General features: G+C 45.0%; 1 protein-coding gene across 2 annotated transcripts in view; it reads right to left on the reverse strand.

Moving 5' to 3' along the window:
* LOC116675183 (velvet complex subunit B-like) overlaps positions 1-16,985 on the reverse strand; it is a 37,040-nt gene extending 20,055 nt beyond the window's left edge. The window contains exons 1-2 of one of the 2 annotated variants that reach the window (XR_004328310.1): positions 16,739-16,985; positions 12,856-13,070 (exon numbers count right to left, since the gene is read on the reverse strand). The gene's annotated coding sequence lies outside the window, so the exon portion shown is untranslated. Of the gene's footprint in view, positions 1-12,855; positions 13,092-16,738 lie in introns of both variants that reach the window. The other variant, XR_004328309.1, reaches the window with a different exon arrangement.
* Positions 16,986-22,728: the final 5,743 nt, after the last annotated feature.

Below are 22,728 nucleotides of genomic sequence, written 5' to 3' on the forward strand. Positions count from 1 at the left end.
CAAACTACCCTTTATTAGAGAAGGACAAGCAAAAAGAAAATGAAATCATGAACGTATTGGTCTCTGACCAGTCTGCCATTATTATCATCTGGGAATATCGCTACATTAATATCGTCACACTTAATCTCCGGAGCGCGTCCTTTATAAACCTGAAGCTGAGACCACGGACGCTGTGCCGCTCATCTCTACTTTTACAGAGAGAGTGGACACTGACGCGACTCGCAAGTCTGCTGGCAGGCAATAGCCACCGGCCACCGGGCAGCAGCCACCGGGCAGCGGCGGCCCCCGGCCACCGGGCAGCGGTCGCACGCCAGGCAGCCTCGACATAGTACCGTCCCACCGGGAAAAGTCCCACTCCACATCAGTGTGCCAGTGCAACCATTCCTAACATCTAAACAAATGTAGTAGGGTTTAAATCAAACTCGCGAAAACAAAAGTGACAAGTAGGCTAATGCATGTTAATAAAATAAAGCAGAACACATGCAGAAGACAATGAATAACTGTTAAACACGTTTATTTCGGATCAGACGGCAGCTGATTTGACACATGAGACTCCAGGATTAATCTTAGCCTGCTCTGGACCAGGCTAGCCGCAAAGAATAAGGCTGAATCCCATTCATTCCCCTTACCCCTACCCCTTACCCCTACCCCTAGCTTTTGCGCGTTCACGCGGGACCTAGTGCTGTCCCAATACCTATTAGGACCGAGGGGTAGGGGATAGACCAAGGGCTGTATAGCCCTTGAAACCTAGTGTGGACGCGACCTCACTTGAAAACACACAGGCATCAATGGCTGCCCGTTGACCAGAGAGACACAAAAATGTAAGTACTGTTGGAGAAATCCTTCTATAAACTGACAACTGACTCCATGATGTATTAACACAGCGTTTATTCTTGTGGTCAACAGATGAAATGCGTTTCCGAGCAGTTACACGTGCACGGACCTGATGGAGACTTGTCTAGTACAGAGGTCCCCCAAAAGGCACTTAGACAATATTGTGCTCAGGGTTATATTGGTTCCCCTTGTGGGGCCTGATTGGTCAGCTATACTGTTGCTGGGTTACACTCCCTGCTCTGCCTCTTCCCTCTTTCTTCTTATTATTTTCAGTTATCATTTACCTCACCAGACAGCTATGTTTACTCCCTTCTTAGTTATCAGACCGTCCTGAACTTCAGTGTCCTTGGCCTCACCATCTCCTCTTCCCGTGTTCACTGTAGCTTATCTGACTAAGATAGCCCTGCCTGTTCTCTCCCTCCTGTAACCCAGCTGCAAAGCATAATGTATAATATGTCACACATACACACACTCTTATTTAGTCTTTGGTTAATTCAGTATATACTTTAAGCCAGCTTTTACGTGGCCGTTCCTGAGTGCCCTGTTCATCACCACCTCAGTCATTGTATTATTTTCCCACAAATTCCCCCTTTTCGCACCTACTAGGTGCGAACACTTTTTACACTAACTGCAGTGCCTCAACGTCCTCCCGTCCTCAGGCATGGTGAGTAATGGCAGCATCCCAGCGGAATAGGGAGGCGGCGCTTTTTCTTTGGACAAGGCAGTGGTGATGAGCCGGGATATCATGGTCCGCAGGCAGGGCACACAGCAACACCCACAGGTAACTAGAATAGCGAGAAAAACAGCAATAGATGTCAAACAAGCAGTGATAAGATTCTTCCATTTGCCAAAAAAGGTTGTCATCCACCCCTCCAATGGATTTGATACACCTGAGGCGTCATGCATCTCCTGGGAAAGGGCTCGAAGTTGGTTCAAAGCCCTGGTGACCTTCCCATCCGGGGCAGTGTTGTTAGGGATGACCGTACAGCACATCTCTCCGAACATGGAACAGACTCCTCCTTTTTCAGCCAACAGCATGTCCAGCGCCATCCTATTCTGGAGCGCCATGAGGGACGTTGGGGCCATCTGCTCGGCCAGGCCTTCGATGGCATCCCTAGTTGCATTGCTCAAGCGTAAAACATTATAATGCACAAAATTTATCCTATCTACATTTTTGCTGGGAGTGACGGGGAAGATGGCTGAAAGCAGTGGTATATTCTCAAATCCTGCGGCTATTTGATCTGCCAATTTGTATTCATTCGGGACACCCCTAGGAACTCCTATGCTGTCTATGTAGGTTGGGGTTCCCGCCCATGGATCAAAAGCCGGGCCTTGCATACTACGGGCCCTGCGCCTTCTCTTTACGGTCAGTTGCACAGCCTTATGGTGGGTATAGTGGACTCTACTCCCCACCAAAGATATGGGCATAGCTAATCTAACCATAGCACAAACTCCTGACGTTTGATTTGGGAACTTTATCTGGGAGTACAACCTAAGACCACCACAATAGTAGAATAGTCCTATTCTAGCCACTGGGCCTAGGGCTGTTTTGTTTTGTACAGTTGTGTTGCACCAGTCTGGGGGTATATCACCTAGTTTGATTGTGGGCTTGCTTGATCCGGTGAGATTGAAACAGTGATATCTTGCACCCTCCCCCTTTATGGCGGTAAAATACCCTGGTTTTTCAAAGCCTGGGGGAAAGAGGGATGCTAGGGTAGTACAATTGCGGGAAGCTGTCTTAGAGTGTGTGAAGTTCAACATGCATGCATATCCTGCTGGGTCCTCATTAGGAAACAACGGGGCCGGGTTAGTGAACATGACTGGTCTAGCTGTGGCACAGGCCACGCACCCTTCCATGTGTTGTTCTTTGGCATTCTGTATTAGCCACCTGATCCATAAATTGTCCTGGCCTGCACCTGCTGATAACTCTAACACATCTTCCACCCTCATTTTAGAGAAGTCCTGCACTATTATGTCTTCCTCCTTCAGGGGGGGTTTTACTGTAGTCTCTGCCATGTCAGTGTCATTCTGTGTGTGCGTGAGGGGATCCAAAATATTTATCTGCAGGGGGGTTATCTGGTCACTTCCTGCTATCCATACACCTATGGCTAACATCCAGACATCCTGACCGTTCCTGCTCCCAATTGCTCTATTTACTGACAGGGTTATGGGATTTTTCGTGGGGTCTGAACTATAGTCCGGCTGTATAGATAATATCTCCCATTCATCTTGTTGTACCCACCAATCTCTTTTGTCTGTCAACCTCGCCTATGGTTTCCACCCTCCTGTTGTCCAACCCGCGTCATACCAGCTGTTACAGAGACTACCTTTCACCTGTCCGGAAGCGCTCCTTTCACAGTCCTCTACCTTTTGATAGTCGTCACAGATGTACACATCTGTGTTTTTGTAGAAACTATTATACCCCCCGCAGTCTATAGCCTGACACAAATCAAAGGTAAATGACGTGGTTGAGTCTCTCACATAGGGGAGAGTCAATCTGGCACCGCACCTTGGGGATGGGCCCTTAGTGTGTTGCTTCACTACTGCCCAAACTGCTCTTCTTCTCTCTCGTCTAGTTTCATTTCCTTTGTTACTGAGAGGTGGTTGGACACTACCGGGTGATTGTTCTTTGTGGTCTCGGTCCCCATACGCATGTTCCAACCCCAGAACTAATGCTGCAACTCCCACTACTACTACTACTGCTAGGACAACTGTTGTCTTTTTCCCAAACCCCATTGCCTTCCAAGTTATGGGTGTACTACGCGGGGGCTGTTCCCCGCCAAAACATCTCTTCCATCTATACATTTTGGATTGCTTTTCTAATTTCTGCCAATGGGCGGCTAGGAGGTGCGGCTGGGGCACAATGTGTCAGGTGGTGCCAAGGTGCTCCTTTTTTACCTTTAACCTGGACCGAGTGTGAAGTAACCTCCCCCACCTCGTACGGCCCGGACCACCTGGGGTCAGTCCACTTCCTCTTGTGAACTTTGACCCTGACCCAGTCGCCTACCTTGACAGGTAGTGTTGCTTCCTCCTGCGGTTTCCTGTTCGCCAACTGGACCTGCGTAGAAAGGGCTGAAACCAGAGATGTTAGCTTTTTCATATAGTCTGTCATTTCTATTTGCTGAACATCTAACATTGGCATGTGGCCTCCATCTAGTGGAGGTCCTGGCATTTTTCTCCCTGTCATTATTTCGTGTGGGGTCAAATGTGTTTCTCGTCCTTCTGAGGACCTCATAGCCATGAGGGCCAATGGGAGCGCTTCTACCCATGTTAACTTGCTTCCTGCACATGCCTTAGCTATCTTAGCCTTCAATGTCTGGTTTGCTCTTTCCACCATTCCCTGTGACTGTGGATGATAAACTGATCCGAAGGCATGAGTGATTCCCAGGGCCTGTTCTACTTCTCTTAGTAGTTTGTTGTTAAAATGTGTGCCATTATCTGACCTTATTTGCCTGGGGACCCCATACCTCGGGATGAGTTCAGTTTTGAGCCATTTCACCACTGTTTTTGCGTCCTCTTTTCCGGTGGGAATGGCTTCTACCCACCTAGAGAACCTGTCTACCATCACCAGAAGATACCTTTTTCCCCCTACCACATTTTCTGCGCCCATATCAGTATAATCTATACTGATATCTTGAAAACAAGCTGTGGGGACTGGGTACGCTCCTTTTAGTGTGGTGTATGGTTTCTGAACATTATGCTCTCCACACACCCTGCATTCCTGACAAAAATGTGTCACCATGTCCCTCAAATTGGGGTGCCACCACAGCTCAGACAGATTCAGGAGAGTCTGTTTTCTTCCTTCATGTGTTGGTCTGTGTGCCTCAGGTAGCAACATTCTGCACATCTCGGCTGATGCTGCTATCTTTCCTTGATGAGACCTCCATATCCCATCTTTGTCTTTCGTGGCGCCGCTCCGCTGCCACTGATTCCATTCATAGGCTCCTGCCTTTTTCTGCATTTCTAGAATGTCTTTAGGCTCCAGTGCCATTGGTTGTGATTCTATCTCTTTCGATAGTACCATCTGCTTTGGGGAGTATCCTCCCGCTCTTTTGGCTGCAGAATCTGCTGCCTCGTTTCCTGCACTTACTCTTCCTTGCCCTGCGTCATGTCCTTTGCATTTCATTATGGACACCTTTAGTGGAGCGGCAATAGCCTCCACTAGCTCCATTATCTCCTTCTGATGTTTTATGGGCATTCCTGCAGAGGTGACGTATCCTCGCCTTTTCCACATGATCGCGTCCAAGTGTGCTGTTCCATGAGCATAAGCAGAGTCTGTAAAAATGTTCACTGTTCTTCCTTTGGCTAGCAGAAGGGCTGCGATCAGAGCTTTTATTTCTGCTTTCTGTGCTGACGCTGGTTGGTTTATTATTCCTGCTTCCAATGTCTGATGTGTTCCATCTGGGTGTTGTTGGACTACTGCATATGATGCTTTGTTAGTCCCATCCTTTGTTTTGTAGCAACATCCGTCTGTGTAGAGCCACATGTCAGCCGACATGTCTGGTACGTTTTCCAGATCTGACCTTATTCTGCTTTCTTGGGCTGCTTCTTCCTCGCAAACATGTGGCACTCCCTGTCTACTCATACTGTTGGCCATGTTTATTCCTTCTGATGAGTAGGTGATGTGCGGTTGGGTACAGGCAGTCTGCAGTTTTGTTCTCCTTGTGGCACTGTATGCAAATTCCTTGCTGGCCAAAAAAGCTGTGACACCATGTGTGGTGTGGATTGTTATTGGATGGCACATTACAATATGTGCTGTTTTGTCAATGGATTTTGCCAGCGCCGCTACATAGCGGGCACAGGTTGTCTGTCCTTTTTCCACTGTATCCAGCCTTGATGAGTGGTACATCAGTACATGTCTGTCTCCCCCTTTTTTCTGAAATAAAATGGCATTGAGAAAGCCATTGTTTTCAGAAACATCCATATGAAATGGGAGTGAGTAGTCTGGGGAGGTGAGTGTCTCTGCCCTTGCTAGGGCACTTTTGAGGTCAGAGAAGGCGGCCTCGGCCTCTGTTGTCCATAGGAGGGGGGCGGTGAGACAGCGATGACCAGCAGCAGCCACCAGTTCCCTGAGCGATGTAATTCTGTTGGTATAGTCAGGGATATGTGAGCGGCTGTATCCTGTGAGGCCCAGAAAAGACAGCATGTCTGCAACTGTGAGGGGAAGCGGGTGATGCAGAATAGCCTGTCTATGGCTGGGAGACACCCCAAGGCCTGCTGATGAAATTTGTCTGCCCAGAAAGAGGACTTGTCTCCTAGCAACTTGTACTTTGTCCCTTTTGACCTTGTAGCCTTTTGAGGCTAGGAATGTCAGCAGTGCTATTGTCTGTTCCACACAGGTGAGGGGATCTGTAGCAGCCAGCAGAAGGTCGTCCACATACTGTATGAGGACCACAGTTGTGGGGAGTTGCAGCTGCAGAAGATGAGATTTGAGGATCCTGTTGAACAGTCCAGGTGAGTCTCTGTACCCCTGTGGCAACCTGGAATACGTGAATTGTTGACCATTGAAAGTGAATGCAAAGTACTCCTGTGAGTCTTGGTGTAGGGGCACAGAGAAGAAAGCATTGGCCAGGTCAACCACTGTGAAGTGGGTGAAGGAGGGGTTAAGTGATGTCAAAGAGACATGTGGGTCCGGGACAGGATGCACAGCTGGGACAGTAATGTCATTAATGGGTCTGAAGTCCTGCACCATGCGCCATCCTTTTCCTCCAGCTTTGGGGACAGGTAAAATGGGAGTGTTCCAGGGAGAACGAGTGGGATATATGACACCAGCTTCTAAGAGTCCCTGAATGGTTGGAGCTATGCCTTGGACCTGGTCAGGGGTGAGTCTATACTGTGGTCTGTGAATGACTGTGTGGTGCTGCGGTCTGATTGTAACAGTCACAGGGTGTGTTTCTAAGAGTCCAGTGTCATATGGGCCGGTGGTGAACAGATGCTGGGGAAGAGTTAGTAGGGCGGTAGCTGCGCTGGGATGGTCAGTGCAGGGGAGTCCATGTTCTCTGGGGAGTGGGAGAACTTCAGGCAATGTTTTCTCTGTTGTGTGAGGCCCTTTAAAGCACCACATGTCTTCAGCGTCAGTGTCAGCTTTTAGAAGGCCAGGTGTGGAGGTGGGGAGCCATTTAAATGTTAGTGCACGTTTTATCATAGGGCCCAGGGATCTGGCCTGCTGGCCAAATCCTACTGCGAGTGTGACATGCGGGGAAGAAGAGTCCCAGAGTGTGTACCAGTCTTCAGAGGAGTGCGTCAAGACCACAGAAGCAGCTACCCCTTCTTTACCACAATATATGCCTCTGCATAAGAGAAGTGGGTGCTGTCCTTGCATGTTTGTCTCCCAGTCATCTTGATATGGGGTGTCCAGGTCGTCAGCTACATGTAGAGTACAGTGTACTTGTGGGAGTGGGGACATGTAGGGGTGCAGTCTGTATATGGCTGGTTTCAGGATGTTGAATGCATGTTGAATGGAGGGTGTGTCAGGGCCTGTGGGAAGCAGGCGTAACCAATATACATATTGGTGTAGTTCTGACACTGGGGTTGGTGTGAGGGAGAGAATGGTGACTGGGGAATCAGGAGTGGATACTGGAGGAACAGGAGTGACATGAATGCCATCCTCATTCATCCATATGCACAGATTCAATTTACACATAAGATCTCTTCCTAATAAATTTACTGGGCATGCAGGGGAAAGCAAAAAAGAATGTGTGTGTGTTTGTGAGTTAAATTCGGTTAACAATGGCTGTGTGAAGTGCTGTAAGATAGGGGTCCCACTGACTCCCATAACTGACTGAGTTTGAGCTGAAGGAGGGAAGTAGGTGGAATTTAGACAGGAGAACGTTGCTCCGGTGTCTGCCAGCATTACATGCGGTTTACCTTGAATAGTGAGGGTAATGAGGGGTTCTGTGGTCAGACCAAAATGAAAATCAGTGGGAGGACACCTTCATTGTGGACCCTGTTGGTCATACCATTGCTGTTGTAGGGCCTGATTAGCGGGGGACAGTGGCCATGGGTCACCGGGGTGTGGTTGGGGTGAGGGATTTCTCCCTGGCCCTCTAGGGGGCTGTGCTGGGGGCTCTTGGCATTCTCTTGCATAGTGGCCTTGCTGACCACAGTTGTAGCAAAGGAAGTAGGGCTGAGAGGTCCTTCCTCCAGGCCTGGGCCTAGTCATTCCTCCTCCTCTCTGAAAACCTCGCCCTCTTCCTCTTGTGGGCCAATTTTGCTGGCTCGTGTTCGCTGGCCATGGTGGTTGTGGGGGTGGTGGCCAGGAAGCTTGTGCTCTCTGTAAGAGTTGAGTGACTGCTTCCAACACTGGGGCTTCTGACTGTTGGGGGTTCTGTGAGACTGTCATTTGTTTAGCTTTGCTGGGCTTGGGCTTGTTTAATTCTTCCAGTTGTTTCTTTAACAATTGAGTTTGTAGTCTTTTTAATTCATCTTCTTGTTGCTCTGCTCCTTTTTGGTGTTTTGACAGGAAATGACGCACATTCTCGCCCCATGTTGCATCGGTCATTGTTTGCAGGCCTACTACTCCTCCTAACTGTGTCTGAACTGCTGTGGGTAATCCCCCTAGTACCCCATGGCGGAACAGCGCCACTGTGGCGGCGGACTGGTCCCACGGTTCCCTCATAGCACGCTGCCAAATCTTTTTTGCTCTATCTGCATAGGCATCAAAATTTTCATCACTTAGTCTTTTTAAATCATGCCATGCTGCATGATCCCCAACTGTGGGATACATGCGGTGCAGCTCAGCCCAAATGCCAGGGGTTACTGCTGATGCAGGCACTGATGCGGGAACAGTGGGTCCAGCTCCCCCTCTGGTGAGGGCAGCACTAGCTTCATCTGCTCCCATTACTCTACCCAATACTGCTCTGAGATCTCCCAAACACAGCTGCACTCCTGCTGTGAGACTATTGAAAGCTGTGAGGAAATGCTCAGCCCCTCCTGTCAGGGAGGGGAGTTTTGCACACAGAGCATCTAAGTCACCAAAACTGTAAGGGGTGTACATCAGCAGTCCTCCTCCTCCTCCTACTGGGCGGAGTGGGCATTGTAGCCCCGCCTCTGGTGTGTGGCGCGTCTGCTCTTCCTCACTGAGTTCATTCACTGTTCGACGCAGCTGCTCTTGCTGCTCTCTTATCTCTCTGAACTCTTTGTTAAGTCTTTCCCTTATTCTAGTTGATCTTCGTAGGATAACTTCGTCAGGGTCCTCGTTGGTAAATTTACCTTTAAATGTGCCTGCTACAAAAACGTCTTGAGGACTTTGTGATCTAGATCTGGGCCTGCGTTTATGTCGTTTTTTAGTCCTTTCCCTAGAGCTAGAGCTTCTGTCTGTTTGCTCACTTTCCCTGCTGCTGTCTGACTGTTCGCTATCTTCCTTACTTCCTGAGTCTTGTGGGGTACTGTGGTGAGGTGGACTGGGTCCTTTTACTGACATGTGAAAATGCTCTGGATTTTGTTGGCAAAAAGACGCTGAATATGGGGTACTAGCTTTGCTTGGGCCGGCTGGGACTGTGACCGCTGGTTGTGGTGGAGCCGCTGTTGCTCCCCCTGACGCTGACTGTACCATTAAATTTAGATAACATTCTAAATCCTGTACGCGGCCCTCTAATGCCGGTATCAATGGATCCTGTGGGACGTCTATTTGTAATGCATTTGGCTGTAAATGGGCAGTTACCACTGGGGCTTGGACTGTGGGTTTTGATGCCGTTGGACCTGTATACGGCGGAGGTGGAGCGGAAATTCTTAGGTTTCTTATGTCTGGATAAAAAGGGTTTGTTGGCGGGGGCGCTTCAGCGGGCAGCGGGGTTTTCTCTGCGCTAGCGGTTTTATTCTGTTCGGCTTCTGTCTCAGTTTTTGGTGAACTTTTGTCATCTTGTTTTGTCAATCCCAATTGTTTCTGTATTGCATTTGTCATTTTCAACCCCACCCCATATTTCTCTTTCTGCGCTTCATACTCCTTGTGCTTTGGTTTAGTCAATTTAAACCATTTTCTTTTCTTTTCCTCCTCTGCCTGCCTTTCCGCATACTCCAACTTACTTTTTTCATACTTCACTATTTCATTCACTTTCTCCGGGGACGGCGCCCCTTCTCCCTCAATCCATCCTCCTCTCTCCCATTCTTTCACAATCTCTTTTGCTACTTTCTCCTCTCCTTTACTGCCATACTTTTTCACTGCCCCTACTAACACTTTACCATAAGGGGTCGTCATTTTACAACAAATAAGCAGTGAGAAAAAATCCAACAAGCCAAACCACAACAAAAATCACACATGCAACAACAAACAACTTTTTCATTAAGACTCCATCTAGAGCCTTTTTATGTACATCTCTATAATCTTTACAACTTAAAAAGTGACCTCTCACTCCTTTGCACAAATACACTCGCGGTGGACTCGTAATATTACAATGACAATCTGTTAACTGCAATTCCTTTTCGGGTTGTTCACACAGAACCAAGGGTGGCAATTCACAATCACTCATCTGAACTATCTGTCCTTAGCAGTCTCCTACCTCGTCAACCATCTGGACGTATTTTCCTCTGACTATTTGTCCCTTTTCCTCTCCTACCGCCACCCGTATTATTCAACAATTCTCTCACAACTCTCTAGTTGTTTTTCTCTGTTTAATCACATCACATGCCCCAACATTTCATCTGTTTATATCCCTTTAATTACAGCACATTCAATCAATACTTTTCGCTTAAAACAACACTTACGACAGTTGAAATGTGATCACATCAATTTAGTTTTCAGCCAATAACAGAATTTTGATTTTAAACAGGCTTCTGCCTACCTTTTTGTTGAGAGCTCTCAGTGATCACACCAACGAGTCGCAGTATCGCCGCTCAGTCCCCTTCACGGGCTGCGGGATGTCAGTCCGGTGGCTGAGCTGAACCGGACCGTGGACACAATGTCAAGGTCCAGTTGGATTCTCCTGTCCAATTACGTTATCACGTCGGGGTTCACCAAATCTGTTGGAGAAATCCTTCTATAAACTGACAACTGACTCCATGATGTATTAACACAGCGTTTATTCTTGTGGTCAACAGATGAAATGCGTTTCCGAGCAGTTACACGTGCACGGACCTGATGGAGACTTGTCTAGTACAGAGGTCCCCCAAAAGACACTTAGACAATATTGTGCTCAGGGTTATATTGGTTCCCCTTGTGGGGCCTGATTGGTCAGCTATACTGTTGCTGGGTTACACTCCCTGCTCTGCCTCTTCCCTCTTTCTTCTTATTATTTTCAGTTATCATTTACCTCACCAGACAGCTATGTTTACTCCCTTCTTAGTTATCAGACCGTCCTGAACTTCAGTGTCCTTGGCCTCACCATCTCCTCTTCCCGTGTTCACTGTAGCTTATCTGACTAAGATAGCCCTGCCTGTTCTCTCCCTCCTGTAACCCAGCTGCAAAGCATAATGTATAATATGTCACACATACACACACTCTTATTTAGTCTTTGGTTAATTCAGTATATACTTTAAGCCAGCTTTTACGTGGCCGTTCCTGAGTGCCCTGTTCATCACCACCTCAGTCATTGTATTATTTTCCCACAGTACTTTCGGCTTAAATAATTGATTAAAAAGTTACGACAGTCTTGTTTTGTGGTCTATGCAGTCCTGTACATGTATACTAGCAACCATGTTCCTAACTGAAACTTTTTAAAAATTGCTAGCTTGCAATGCTAACGCTAATCACTAACGCTAACGTTGAACAGTCCCACATATTTCTGCCTTGAATGGACTGTATACATCGCATAGATTGTATAGCTATATATATATATATTAATAATAACGGTCTACGATACATCGCTACGTGCTTCACATATACCGCCCTGTATCACACAGGAGGACACAGGAGCTGGTCCAGTTTGGGGCTGAAAACGCAGACGTTTCCTAAATCCTGTGTTCATGTTGTACCCATTCATTATTGCATTGGTACTGTATTATTGTAATCATTTGTAATTAATTCCTGTTCATTGTTCATGCACTTGTATATTGTTGTTGGTTTTGATATGGGACACTGATAAAATATGAGGGGGGGGGGGGGGGGGGGGGGGTTACTGGCCAACAGGCTTCAGACTGGTCTGGAATATCAGAACAGCTGTAGTTAATTTGTTTATTTGTGGTCTTGTTTGTATTTTTTAGTTTTACACATTTGAAGCCTTTTTATGTGTGCGACATGTTAGTTATGGTTCTAATAGTTGATAATGGTTCTGTAACATAATTTTATGTAACGTTTTTGCCTGTTATGTTCAATTTATCACCAATAAAGACAGATTTTTGTCAACAAAATGTTCTTGTGAACATCAATAACATTCAAAACGGTGATAACTGAAACTGATATACACACACCATGTATACACGGTGTATATGTATACACCATGTATACATGGTGTATATGTATGTATACACCATGTATACAAGGTGTATATGTATGTATGTATACATGATACATGTGTATACACATATGTATTGCAAACAGACCTAAGTACTACACAGATAAGAACATCTGCCTCTGCACCACCAAAGTGAACCTAAAATATATAAATATTTAAATCCATATGACACTGTTGTCCAAACCCACACAATCAACAGACAGAGACGGCATCTTGGAGGTTTGTGCTCAATACTGCATGGTGATGTCACCAAGTGGTGTCCCATTTCATAGGGGTATGTTTTCACCCCTACCACTTACCCCTTGGTTTCAAGGGCCAAGGGGTAGGGGTAAGGGCCAACGGGTAGGGGTAAAATGGAGAAATGGGATTCAGCCTAAATCTCCATGGTTACTTGGCTGGGCTTAATTCAATCTGGTTTTGTGCAACCGAGTCCAAGCTAAATTCATCCAGGATAACTTGAATATCCCAGCTTAATCCCTTATCCTAGTTTCGTGCAACAGGCCCCTGGAGTAGACCTACACAATTGTTTGAGGACACAAAATCACCTGGAATGAACCCACACAATCACCCTTTCATGCTGCCAGGGATTGGAAATAGGTTGTTGCGGTTGTCGGAAATAGTGAGAGAACCTTACCTGTTAATGCCCCTCCTGCGTAATCTTGATCAGATGGATTAGCACACGCCCATATTTGCACATAGTCTGGTCCAGCAGTTTAGTGAAACTGGTGACAGGACACCACCTTTGATTGTGTCTTGCTGCTGAATCTTTAACTGGGTCTGACGATGTGTGCCCTGCACCTTATCATTGATGGTGTACATGGTCCGGTGTTTGCCGAGACCCCTCCATGCCTGACAGGATGTTTGGTGGAACTGGTGTCACAGGGCTGCCAACTCTCACGCATTGGCCGTGAGACACACGCATTTGACTGGTTTCACACGCTCACACGCCACACCCCCGATTTCTCACGCTGAAGTGTCAGCCCGGTCGGTCAAATTTCTGAAAGATGAGTTTATCTATGTTTTTACCTGTTGAGCCACTTGTGATCGACTAGTTGTGCTTTCAGAGACTGTGAGGGGGTTCAAGAGCGCTCCCTGTCTGTGGAATTTTCAAATTGTCGCAAAATGAGAACATTTTTTTCACGAGCCATCCCAGGTGCATTTCCCCGGCTTCAGGTATGTGCTCTGAGTATTACAGACCCGTCCGGCGCTTCAGGTATGAGCTCTGATTATCACAGACCGTCCGTCGCTTCGTGTCCACTCTCTCTGTAAAGATGGAGGTGAGCAGCGCGGCTGGTAGTGTAGCAACTTCAGTTCATTGTAGTGGACTCGCTCTGCTGGGGGGGCAGTGACGCGTTGCATCCATGCGTAGACCTCCGATAAAGAGCAGCGTACGGCCACCTCTAAACTCTGTCAGAGACCAGAGACCCAAATGGGCCTCTGCGTCTGTCAGACGGTCTGAATGAGATCTACCATATCAGCGGAGGAATGACATGCACAGCAGACTATATTAATACAACTCTCCACATCTCGGACAACAGAGATGGGGGGAGTTATGTGCACAAAGTTGTAAATATGAGCAGAAATCTGGTGAAACACACCTGAGCTATACTAGCCTATATATACTATAATATATATATATATATATATATATATATATATATATATATATATATATATATATATATACGATACTGCAACGTTGGGCCACTATTGTGCATCTCTAACCTCTGCTTCTCTAAATGTAACTGTAAATAATTAATTTGATGTTTTTTAAAATGAACAAATAGTCTTTATTTTCACAAAAAAGTAAAAACAGTAAGTGGGGCCCAGAGGACGAGGGCCAAACATTACTGAGCCTTGGCACAAAGGTTAAAGGATTAGAATTTATGTAACTTAGTGGTTCTCATTCTTTAGAATTTCAGTGGTCTTAGTTGATCCCTCAACATTAATTTAACTTTGGGTCCCTGGTCCCTACACCAGGGACCCCTGGACCTGTTCACCACAGACCCAAATCTTCTCAGCTGTTGCTGACATATGCTACTGTCTCTTCATGTGGTTCATTATGTTTGGCACATTGTGTGGGTCAGTTCTTATATCATAAGAAGTTAATAATGTAAATGCTGAATGCCCTAAAACCTGTTGATACAACAACACAAAGGCTCCTAACCCTACAGTTTTGCACATATCATGTAAGACTTGATTTCTCCATTTTTTTTTGCAAAAAAACTCTCCAGAAAGTGCCATTTAATGGTTTATTTTTCAAATTTTTTCCCTGGGGGGGCATACCCCCAGACCCCCCTAGGGAGACTTCTGATCTTCTACAGATTGTGAACACATCTCTTCTTTCAGGTATCTTTCCACAGGCCCTGAAAACTGCAGTAATCAAGCCACTCTTAAAAAAGAACAACCTAGACAAGTCACTAATGAGCAACTATAGGCCAATATCAAACCTTCCGTTTTTAAGTAAAATCATTGAAAAAGTAGTCTTTCAACAACTCAACCATTTCTTGTCACTAAGCAACAGTTTTGATACCTTTCAGTCGGGTTTCCGACCACACCACAGCACTGAAACGGCTCTTGTCAAAGTCTTTAATGACATCCACCTTAACACAGATAATGGCAAAATTTCAATCTTAGTATTACTTGATCTCAGTGCTGCATTTGACACGGTCGACCACGATATACTACTAGACCGATTGGAAAACTGCGTTGGCCTTTCTGGCTCAGTACTAAACTGGTTTGAATCCTACCTAAAGAATAGGGATTACTTTGTGTCTATAGGTAATTATGCATCTGAGCGTACAAATATGACGTGCGGAGTTCCGCAAGGCTCCATTCTGGGGCCTCTTCTGTTTAACATCTACATGCTTCCACTGGCTCAGATTATGGAGAAAAACAAAATAAGTTACCATAGTTATGCGGACGACACACAAATTTACATAACCTTATCGCCAGGGGACTATAGTCCAATACAAAAACTGACTAAGTGCATCGAACAAATTAACGGCTGGATGTGCCAGAACTTTCTGAAATTAAATGAAGGAAAAACTGAGGTGGTTGTTTTTGGAGCAAGAGAGGAACGATTAAAAGTCTGCGCTCAGCTTCAAACAACAATGTTAAAAACAACAGACAAAGCCAGAAATCTTGGTGTAGTCATGGACTCAGACCTGAACTTTAACAGCCACATTAAGACAATTACAAAGTCAGCCTACTATCACCTTAAGAATATATCAAGGGTTAAAGGACTTATGTGTCAACAGGATTTGGAAAAACTTGTCCATGCCTTTATCTTCAGTAGACTTGACTACTGTAACGGGGTCTTTACAGGTCTCCCTAAAAAATCAATCAGACAGCTGCAGCTGATTCAGAACGCTGCTGCTCGAGTCCTCACTAAGACCAAGAGACTGGATCACATCACTCCAGTTCTGAAGTCTTTACACTGGCTTCCTGTGTCTCAAAGAATTGATTTCAAAGTACTCTTGCTAGTTTATAAATCACTTAACGGTTTAGGTCCAAAATATATTGCTGATCTGCTACTACACTATGAACCACCCAGACCTCTCAGGTCATCTGGGACAGGTCTGCTTTCTGTCCCCAGAGTCAGAACTAAACAGGGTGAAGCAGCTTTCAGTTTCTATGCTCCTCATATCTGGAATAAACTCCCAGAAACCTGTAGATCCGCTGCTACTCTCAGTTCTTTTAAATCAAGGCTGAAGACCTTTCTATTTGATGCTGCCTTTCTTTAAATGACTAATCATTTCTTTAAATTTCTTATGCTGCACTGTAAATTTTATTCTTGTGTTTTATGTTTCTCTTTGTTTTTAACTGTCTATTCATGTGTTTTACCGGTTTTTAATGCTTGTGATTTTTAACTGTTTTTACTTGTGTTTTATCTGTTCAACTGATTTTGTGTAAAGCACTTTGAATTGCCTTGTTGCTGAAATGTGCTATACAAATAAAGCTGCCTTGCCTTGCCTTGCCCCATCCACCCACATATACCAAATCCCAATTTAAACCCTAAAGGATAAAGACCAAAAGAAATTGCTTTGTATGCGGCAAAATATGGGTCGGCCCCCCCCAAATCTCACTCCAAGGTTTTTGGAAAAGTTGGCAGCCCTGGTGTCAACATGGAACATCGTATAGTATATGAATTTACAAATCTGTTCTTTAACTCAACATTGTTATAATCTTAATTTGTTCTCTGACATTTACTAGCTGTAGTTAAGCATCTTAACTTGCTTCTCTCTTCAACCTTAATAAACATTACATTGTTACAACTACACACTGACGATGTCAAGGAGCTGCAGCAAAAATCAACAAAAGTACGACATTAGGGCCGCCATCTTGTGACTTTGTTTATATACCGGAGCTAGCAAAACTTTGCAAGTGTATAGAAACACAAGTTTCTAACTCGAATAAAACACACATTTTCTGCCTCAATTCTTCTCAGATAATGTTCTAAATGGTTTTATAGTGCTTCGAAACATATTTTGGTGATGTAACACACACTTACGGACCTGTTTTGATGCAGGAAAAAGCAACAGGACACATTAGTAGCGTCCGTTCGGCAGGCTGTCCTCTGTCTGAGGGACGGAAGCCGTTGTTCCAACTAGCGCTCACCTAACGATACTCCCTCTTGTGGCGTAAGTGCGTCATTACATTTGTAAAGGCATCAACCGAAAATATATTTAAACCAGGGGCCTGTTGCTCGAAAGTAGAATAAAGATATCCAGGATAAATGAAAAAGCGCAGCTTGACTTAGTGTGACCTGCTCATCGCGGCTTCATCGGTTGCACGTTTGCCGAGCCAGGATTAACAGGGGAAGCTATGTCAAGCCAGGTGTAGATAGCTGGGATAAGTGCACGTTCACGGCTTTCTCAAATAGACCAAGTTATCGATCACAGATTTACTGATGCAGAGATGAGAAGACGCATGCGCCAAATGTTTCGCCCAATGAGCAGCAGCTTCTAATGGACAGTAACGAGGAGGGGAAGAATATGCAAAAAGGGAAATACGGCTCTTATCAAACGGAGAAAAAAAAAAAAACGACATAGCGGACCCGACTGAATGTGTGGGGGTTTAAAAATATCTACTTTGTCTCAAAAGAGAGCAGAGGAAACTAATGTTCCTCGGGAAATGGACCCTACGGACTTTAGGCTCAATTTCAAACCCTTATTCACAACGTGAGAACATGTTTTAACCATGCACAAATCTCTATAAGCTATATCTAATTCTTTGTACAATTAATGTTCATACAGAACAATCAGAAAGGGACAACAACTAGAAAAAATAGTAAATGACTTTAATACACGCTGTGAACATATGTAAAACAATATTCATGTTTTTTTATTCTTCTGACAAGTGACCGCACCAAAATAAAAAGATTAAGAAGCATTGTGGTGTTCCCAGTGTGATGAATGTAAACTACACTACATACGTGCTGTACATAGGCCACGTTATTGGTCCAGGGATGGGAGACTAATTGAGAAAGTTATGAAACCAATGTAAGCTATAACAAAAAACAATAGGCCCACTTATTAAGGAGTAACACAAACTACCCTTTATTAGAGAAGGACAAGCAAAAAGAAAATGAAATCATGAATGTATTGGTCTCTGACCAGTCTGCCATTATTATCATCTTGGAATATTAATTATCATCACACTTAATCTTTGGAGCGCGTCCTGTATAAACCTGAGGCTGAGACCACGGACGCTGCGCCGCTCATCTCTACTTTTACAGAGAGAGTGGACACTGACACAACTCGCAAGTCTGCTGGCGGGCAATAGCCACAGGGCACCGGGCAGCAGCCACCGGGCACCGGGCAGCAGCCACCGGGCAGCAGCCACCGGGCAGCAGCCACCGGCAGCAGCCACCGGGCACCGGGCAGCAGCCACCGGGCAGCAGCCACCGGGCAGCGGGCAGCAGCCACCGGGCAGCAGCCACCGGGCAGCGGGCAGCAGCCACCGGGCAGCAGCCACCGGCCACCGGGCACCGGGCAGCGGCGGAGCACAGCACAGGGGCTTGTCATGCGATGTTAATGCATTTTTAAAGACATCAGTTCCTCTTCCAAGATATTTGCCAATATCCGTGTTAGTTCCTCAGTAGGGCGTCCGTCCCACCGGTCAGCAGATACCCAGAGGAAGTGGAGTATTCTACACAGGTGAAGAAGTCCACATGTCCTCTGCTCTTAAAGACTGTTGTAGACATTTTGGTTGTGGATGTCTTGGGTAGAGAAGCAAGGACCATTGTCTTGGATGAACTACCGCAGATAGCAAACGAGCTAAGTGATGGAAAGTATCGAATCTGACTGCAAATGTCATTAAAGATGTTGACCTTCACACATTGAGAATTAGGAAAAGGTTTAATGCAACAACAATGATGAAGATGATAAGACAAAGACAATCAGACACAAACAAACATGAAAACACTGCAACTGACAGCGGACTGATCCACGCTTCCCATATCATTTTGATAGTGTGGAGGAAAAAGTTTATTTTGCATTATGATCCTTGACAACAGCTAAGTGGGTCACTTGTATAACTTGTTGATTCACTGTTGTATAACCATTATTATTGTTTTATCAATTTATTATTGTTTTGTGTTTCATTTATCAATTATACAACCTGTTTTGATCGCTCATGTTTTGAGAACGGCTTTGCATGTTTCGGGAAAAGCTTTGCACCGGCGCTACATGTTTTGAGACCTGGCGCTCCTGTTTGGAAACATGGTTTCGGAGCAGGACGCCGGACTCACCAGGGGATCGGCTGAGAGCGAGGACTGGCTCCCCCGCTCACACACGACCCCTTGTTTGTTAAGAGAATAAAAAGACGGAGGGTCCCTCGACCCGACAGAGTCAGCTGCGAGTCACGTACGGGACGTCCAGCCACGTTGATGCTGCTCTGTCCGGACTGACGGCTCTCCAGTCCTGTGTCAAGGTAAGAGCTTTGGAGTAGTGTTTACTCTGCATCACGTATTGAGTTTTGTGCAAGCCTGTTGCTTGGAAGCCTGTTGCTTTGCTGTGTTCTGTGGGAAATAAAGAGACACATCTATTTTAGCAGTGTAAGAAATTCATAACTAATATCGCGTTCGTTGGATCTCTGAGGGTAAAGGAGGCTGGGGGTCAAATTGAGAATTGAGAAAAGGTTTAATGCAACAGCAGTGATGAAGATGATGAGACAAAGACAATCAGAGACAAAACAAACATAGTAACACTGCAGCTGACAGCGGACTGATCCACGCTCCTCCTGACGGAGTCACATGAAAGCAGTCCTGAAACTTCTTAGTTCACACTTTTATTTTTCTGCACCGGGGGGCTGTTCTTTTTCCCATGGTGCATTCAAATCCTTTCTCATTGGTCCGTTGTTGTCATGACAGCATGTTGAGTGCATCATTGCTGACCAATGATGGTCTGCACCTTTGGGGGTCGCTTTTGGTTGCAGGGCAAATGGTTATGTCGTGTAAATGTGAAACTCTGACATCAACATATTCCAATCAACATTGTATTGTTTTAGCCTAGACTAAAACCCCAGGGAACTGGAGACAGAGAGGACCACCTTTTGTTGTATAGCAGGAAGCCCCTTTCCATATGTTTATTGCTAGACTTGACCAGATCAATACTTTACAGTCAGAGAAACAGGGGGGGAAGGTGAGGAACAAATGGCCATCCTGCCCTCTTCACAGACATATGCACATTAATCCCATCCTGGCTGCATAACACACAGTTTATAACTTTTTATAACTCAACAGCAGAAAACAGTGTTTGTGATTATTGACAGTGTGAGTCTGTATCTCACAGCTGTAGGCTACTGTATTCTGTGGCGAGGTGAAGGGACAGTCCAGCCTGGCAGAAATAGTGTTTTTTCTACTGTATTCTGTGGCAAGGTAAAGGGACAGTCCATCCTGGCAGAAACAGTGTTTTTTCTACTGTATTCTGTGGCGAGGCAAAGGGACAGTCCAGCCTGGCAGAAAACAGTCTTTGAAGATTATCTGCTTGGAGCCGACCACCCCGCGATCCTGTCTAAAGATTTTCACAAAACAGATAGTGATTGTGACGTTTTTGTAATTTTTTTTTAAGCCTACAAAGGTGTCCTTCACTTCCCCCTAAAAGTGGTTGAAAAATGATCGGGCAAATCGTTTATAAAAGGTATTCTGATCCTTTGTTGAGGGAATTATGGTCTGTCTTTCTGGTATTTATTTTGGTCTTATTATTCGACAAGAAGGTCCTAAATTAGTGATTTACTCTGTTTTGTGGAGACACGTTGTTGACAGAATTTGAATTTACTGAGCATGACATGCAATAGTGTTAAATCTGCTGTTGCAACCAGACGGACGAAACCTCTTTATGCTACCGCAAACCCCGCACCATGCTCTGATTTACTGAGCTTAGACGCAGCTTGCTGGCGTAATGTGTTAGCCCATGCTGAAACCAGATTGATTGCATACAGACAGAGAAAAACTGAAAAAGGTTTATGCCATCTCCTGTTGGGCCTCATTACCGGGAATGACATTACATAACATGGAACCTTCACTCCAGAGCATGCGCAAACACAGTCCCAGACAAACGTTAGCTAATTTAGCTTGTTAGGGCGGCAGAGGGGTGGAAGTGCAGGCTGATGCCAGGATAATTGTTAGTATATTACGTTAGCTGGTATCTTAAAGGCCATTATCTATAACGTTATGCAAAAGAACACAACGCATTTTAAATTCAAGTATGAACACCATTAAAACAATTTCACTCTTTGTCCAGCAGGTGGCAGGCTGGTTGTGTAAATGCTGGGGGCCAGAACCAAACCCCCCTCTGTCCATCACATCAACACATGTCACCAAAAAATCAAATCAATACAGAACTGCTGCAGAAGGAACCACATTGGAGTTTATCCAAACTTAATGTTGTGGTTACTTCACAAACCTTGTTTTTTGTGTTAGTCCATTTGGGGAAAGGTTCCTTAAAGCAGCACTCCTGGTAAAACTAAATTGACTAGACCAGCGGCCAATTTGCATGTTCAGTTAGGTGGACAGTATGTTTATGTAAGTATACTGACAGCTGAGTTGGTAAATATACAGATTTCAATCTCCATAAAAAACATATTTTACGCAATGGGACTTAATTATTTTATACATTTTTCTTTTACCCACCTGAACACATTGACTAATTTGTCATCATTGTGGCAATTTTAGAACCACGTAGTTGAACAAGTCTGGCCTGAGGTGAACAATCGTGTCAATATCCACTGAAGACAGCCCTTCTGCAGTTGGTGCATCAAGAGGAACTACACATGGAAGATACTGTGTGTCCAGCTTGATTGGCCAGTTGTGCCAGATTGGTTTTACAAGAATGGTTGAGTCATGGAATGCTCACAGAATTCCAGGTCATATAAACCATTGCTGCAAAGATAAAAATAATTACAACAGACATTCACAAGTTTTAAGACTAACAGTATGTTCTTTTATTTTACAGGTAAAGGTATACCGAATAATTTGGCTGCCAGTGGGTGTCCAAAAGAAATACCACAGGAGCTGTTGCCTCATTCAGTTGAAGCAGCAGACCTTTACAGAGTTTTAAAAAGAACAACCTTTTTAAGGTTTTTTAAGATTCTTGCAACCTATCTCTGCAGCACTTTGAAGTGATGCAATACTGTATTTATAATTTATGTTTGATATTGCCATCACAATATGATATTGCCAGCTGGGATCTTCACTGACAACCCATTCTACTTTTGGAGTTGATCCATTTTTAACTGAACAGGACAAACTTGCCGTCGAGAATCAGTTTGCAGAGAAATATTCAGACATTTGAAACTTGTTCTCTAGAGCGGTTAACAATGACTTTGCTCCATACAAAGAGGCATTGCTCTATCTCATAACAATACCTCAGCGCAATGTGTGAAAACCATTTGCTCTATTTGAACTACAGAATGTGAATTACTGACAAAAGTAAAATGACTTGAAACTGTTTAAATCAGTAAAAACAGTGATGTCAATAAGAACAGTAGTCACATTTTCAACAAAAACAATTTCACATCACTTGTACAAGAACTCTGACCGACACATTGAATTGATAAAACAAACTTAAACACTGCAAAATCTTACTCCTCTTCAAAAAGGGATCTTAGAACAGAAAATGCCTCTGACAGACCATTAACCTGAAGTATGTGGTTGTCCGCTGTGTTCTCTCTGCATTTTGCACAGTGCACAGACGTCTCCTGCCACTGTTCCACACATGTTGTGCAACCAATAATGCTTCAACAACACAGTGTGAAGACGGGCTCCTCGATGAACTCTAAAAGACAAAATATTTGTCTTTCTCATTTATCCCGTCTGTCCTCAAAGTTTTCTTCATGTATTGGATGATAGTGTTTTATTATTTTATTAGGAACTCCACACAGAGAGTAACACGAGGGTCGGCCCGAGGAGACTGTGTTGTTCCTCTGCGGAGAAGTGCATTTAGTCAGAGTGCCTTTTCAGTCACAGCAGCACGGGAGTGGAACTCTGTCCCTCAGAACATCA

This window comes from Etheostoma spectabile, unplaced genomic scaffold (genome assembly GCF_008692095.1).
Source record: "Etheostoma spectabile isolate EspeVRDwgs_2016 unplaced genomic scaffold, UIUC_Espe_1.0 scaffold00001614, whole genome shotgun sequence".
Classification (NCBI taxonomy): Eukaryota; Metazoa; Chordata; class Actinopteri; order Perciformes; family Percidae; genus Etheostoma; species Etheostoma spectabile.